This window comes from Poromitra crassiceps, assembly GCF_964638095.1.
Source record: "Poromitra crassiceps genome assembly, chromosome: 22".
Taxonomy (NCBI): Eukaryota; Metazoa; Chordata; class Actinopteri; order Beryciformes; family Melamphaidae; genus Poromitra; species Poromitra crassiceps.
Window position 1 is genome coordinate 5,486,089 of NC_139647.1, and position 4,881 is coordinate 5,490,969.

Sequence of the window (4,881 nt, forward strand, 5' to 3'; positions counted from 1 at the left end):
TGCCTCTGTGAGGGGACATGGAGACATGTCCTCTCCTGTCTCTGTGAGGGGAGACATGTCCTCTCCTGTCTCTGTGAGGGAGACATGTCTCTGTCCTCTCCTGACTCTGTGAGGGGAGACATGTCCTCTCCTGTCTCTGTGAGGGGAGACATGTCTCTGTCCTCTCCTGACTCTGTGAGGGGAGACATGTCCTCTCCTGCCTCTGTGAGGGGAGACATGTCCTCTCCTGCCTCTGTGAGGGGACATGGAGACATGTCCTCTCCTGTCTCTGTGAGGGAAGACATGTCCTCTCCTGTCTCTGTGAGGGGAGACATGTCCTCTCCTGTCTCTGTGAGGGGAGACATGTCTTCTCCTGTCTCTGTCCTCTCCTGACTCTGTGAGGGGAGACATGTCCTCTCCTGTCTCTGTGAGGGGAGACATGTCCTCTCCTGTCTCTGTGAGGGGAGACATGTCTTCTCCTGTCTCTGTCCTCTCCTGACTCTGTGAGGGGAGACATGTCCTCTCCTGTCTCTGTGAGGGGAGACATGTCCTCTCCTGTCTCTGTGAGGGGAGACATGTCTTCTCCTGTCTCTGTCCTCTCCTGACTCTGTGAGGGGAGACATGTCCTCTCCTGTCTCTGTGAGGGGAGACATGTCCTCTCCTGTCTCTGTGAGGGGAGACATGTCCTCTCCTGTCTCTGTGAGGGGAGACATGTCCTCTCCTGCCTCTGTGAGGGGAGACATGTCCTCCCCTGACTCTGTGAGGGGAGACATGTCCTCTCCTGCCTCTGTGTCTCTGTGAGGGGAGACATGTCCTCTCCTGTCTCTGTGAGGGGTGACATGTCCTCTCCTGCCTCTGTGTCTCTGTGAGGGGAGACATGTCCTCTCCTGCCTCTGTGAGGGGAGACATGTCCTCTCCTGCCTCTGTGAGGGGAGACATGTCTTCTCCTGTCTCTGTGAGGGGAGACATGTCCTCTCCTGTCTCTGTGAGGGGAGACATGTCCTCTCCTGCCTCTGTGAGGGGAGACATGGGGGTTTTGATGGAGATGGTTTCCTCTTGAAATGACATTTTCTTGTTGTGACAGACCAAATATGTTGTATTTCCCCAGTGCTCCACACGCATTTAACTATAGTGCTATATAACTATTGAGCGTTTTGTAAAGTGCATGCTTCCCTCTGCTCTTCAGTCACTCTGCTCTGTATGATGCACTGACTCCAACAGTCACATTGCCTTCAGCAGCTGTTGTCAGTGATAGAAACAGATGTCAAACAGAGAGCCATTTTCTCAGTGCATTTTCCATTTTCCATCTCACGCATATCAATCACAACCAACTTAAAAGTGTGTCGACAGACGTGATGTGAATTGATGGAAAGATGTATCTAAAAGACTGAGCCCTTGAAAGAACAAATCATTCTGACATACACATTTTGCTAGGCTCTCTCAACGTTGTGTGTTTTAAGCTCGGAACAGATTCAACATTTTGATTATTAAGCTTATATAGCTAAGCTTATAGCTTTAAAATTGCTGCTATCTATCAGTTTTCCCAGGATTTGGGAACTAGGCTTGCATTTTGTAGTGATACTGTGATTATTGACCAAAAAGTCAAGTCGCAAGTCAGTTTGTGGCATTTTGTGTTTCTGATAGTAGGTGCAGGAAAAAGACTGAAAGTACCATCTCTTGGAGCAAAAAATAGTCTTTGAGTGAAGGTTTAAATCTGAAGCATTCTGCCCAGTTGAGAGCAGTGTAGGGCTGGGTATCGTTTAAAAGAATTGCTTTACCATACATGTACCAATAACCCTACCCTTAAAATGATAGCGATACCAATACTGTACCAATTCATAGCTTTCAAGGGGCGTTACGTAAGTACAAGGAACGCCCCTTCTGGCGGTCAAAACTCAAAACATCAATGGCGCTGAACACTCCAGACGCAGCTGCAGCAAAAAGCGGTCTTTTTTCCACCAGTTTCCAGTCAGGAATATTTAGACCATCTATCAAGCGTTGAAAAAGAACGATATCTAAACAAACTACACGTTTTGGGCACTTCAAACAAACCGAACTATCGTTAACGTTACTGTCCAACACATGGCAGTTCGGAGAAATTGTTTCACAACAAGAGACTGCGTGCGGAGTGCGGACTCGTTTTTATAATGTTGTGGAGCCCAGCCCTCGTCGCGTGTGAAGAGAGAGGGAGAACGGGTGAGACAGAAGCAAACTATTTTTTGCAGATCTCAAAAGCAGGTAAACCACTGTGGGATTAGTGAGACTATTGCTAAAAAGTGATGCCTGGGCTGTCGTCCGCTCAAACAGTACTTCACGGGGCGGCTGCGTGTCAATTGACGTGTCCTTAATATGCAAAGCGTGCAGCTCTAAAACAAACAGCGTGAGAAACTAGTCGACTCGGCGGGCAGCAGAATGAACAAGTTTTTTTTTTGACCGTCAGGTGGGCGTTCCCGGCAGCACGTAACGCCCCTTGAAAGCTATGAATAGAGTCTTTCGTTCAGTACCTTTTGAAGGCTTACTTTTGAGTGTCTTGCTGGCACCTCGGCCCGCTGAACTGCCAACTTCGTCAACCTCACCACCACAGACTGTATGGTTGGTAGCTGCTCCGACAGCGGGCCAATCACATGTCACATTGAATCGAACAATGCTTGAGGTGATTGGCTGCGAGCAAAACCATACAAATAGTATTTTTTTTCTAGATCTGTGTACAAAAAAAGATGGAATGCAGGTATCGTTTAACTGGAGAAGTTTCGGTACTACTAACTTCTGGTGCTGGGCTATTTGGGTTGATACATTCTCCTTCATAGCTCCTTCATACAGTACTTTAAGCTAGACACCCTATTTAAACTTGAAATGAATCACCGCTTTTAGGGCTCTATCCAATTAAATCAGCTTGAATTGATCTTTTGTACTGTTTGAGAAATCACAGTTTATGTTTGATGCTTTTGCAGCCTTTATAATGGGACCAACCTTGAGTGTGTCTCACTCTAGCTGTCTAGCAGGCTGTACTTTTTGCTAAATCCACACAAAACTGCGACAGTTCACACAACTTTAACACTACATACAGGTATTATGAAACATCAGACCCCTTTGAGCTACTTCTGCTCTCACTCACAAAGTCAAAAATATAAATGGTAAATGGCCTGCATTTATATAGCGCTTTTATCCATGGCGGCAGGTTACCACGCAGGGTGCTGGCACACCATCAGGAGCAATTTTGGGGTTCAGTATCTTGCCCAAGGACACTTCGACATGCGGACCGGAGGAGCCGGGAATCGAACCACCGACCTCTTTCATCCAAAGCGATTAGTGACGACCCGCTCTACCTCCTGAGCTACAGCCGCCCCATATAATATAATATAAGCGATGTGATGTATAGTTTTTGAGATATTAACGTTTGTTTGGCACAACTCATACTAGTTAACTGCTGCAGTGCCACCCGGAAGTGCTTTGTTGTTGTCGACACGCTGATTGGTCCTATAGTTGGCAGAGCTTTGCGTGGAACACTTTGATAGAGAACCTGCTCAGCTTGGTGTTTATCGGTGAAAAATTCAATGACCTCAAGTTTCAAATCCTTGGCGTAAAATGTAATTGTTGGAGTGTCAAAACAACATTGGCTTAACATAAATAAAAATACAACAATAATTCAAGAAATAATTGTTACATATCAGCATGGGGGAAAGGACTGTATAATTACGGTATGTACAGTAGATGGTAATGGAAAGTCTAAAAGTGTAGACAGGTACTCGCATTCAGGATGAAATATTTGAGTGATGTCAAAATGCAAAAATCAGTATCATACTGTACAGTACACATAATGTCAAACATCAACCTTTGAATCTACATATAAATTAAACATCAAATGTATACATCCTCTGTGAGAAAGAAAATATGTTCGCTTAATAGAAGAATGTGGTATTTTACAATTGCATTTACATTTGAGGCATTCAGCAGAGCAAGCCAATTATTTTTTGTTTGTTTTGTTTATGTAACTGTTTGTTGTACCATTGTCTTGACTAAATATATTCTGCGATAGACCTTTTTTTTTAAACTCTTGACATCTCCCCTGTCGTTGGCTCGCTATTATTACTTCATATAATCACTGTACTTGGAGTTGTCTATGGCAGTGGTTCTCAAACCTTTTCATGTCACCTTTTCACTGATACAAATTAGACAACGGACCCCCATTTGATAAGATCAGGGTCCCCCTCATAAAAGATTGTTGCTTTTTAGATGTTTTATTACAGAAAGTGTATGAAACCCATGATCACAATAGTCTGACATTCTGTCATTGTGTTACTTATGGTTGGAATTATCGTCAAAAAAATAAATATATATATATATTCCCCTTTTTGCTGGGTACCCCCTGGGACCCCGTGAAGGAGCCCTGGGGGTCCACAGACCCCACTTTGAGAACCACTGGTCTATGGATGCCACATAGTCTTTTCAATATTTTTCGTCAGTGTTAATATGACACTATTCCACAATTTCCTTGTTTGGTTTTTGCCCATTTGGTTCAAATCGTAAACATGTAGACATACGCAAAGTCTTCCTTTCCACACGAAAGGTTCATAGCAACACAAAGTGCTTTGGCTTTCTTTTTGTTTTGGTGTTTGTTACAGTCTGTCTGTGTGTCTGTGTCTGTCTGTCTGTCTGTCTGTCTGTCTGTGTCTGCCTGTCTGTCTCTGTCTGTCTGTCTCTGTCTGTCTGTCTGTCTGTGTCTGTCTGTCTGTGTCTGTTTGTCTGTGTCTGTCTGTCTGTTTGTCTCTGTCTGTGTCTGTCTGTCTGTCTGTCTGTCTGTCTGTGTCTGTCTGTTTGTCTCTGTCTGTGTCTGTCTCTGTCTGTCTGGCAGCCAGTGTTTTCTTCTCACTCACTCTGTCTAATGTGAGAAAGACAGTAGCT

General features: G+C 44.6%; 1 protein-coding gene across 1 annotated transcript in view; it reads left to right on the plus strand.

Annotated features, from left to right (window-relative positions):
• mcph1 (microcephalin 1) overlaps positions 1 to 4,881 on the plus strand; it is a gene marked incomplete at its 5' end in the record, with an annotated part of 54,365 nt that overhangs the window by 19,639 nt on the left and 29,845 nt on the right. The gene's annotated exons all lie outside the window — the stretch shown is intronic.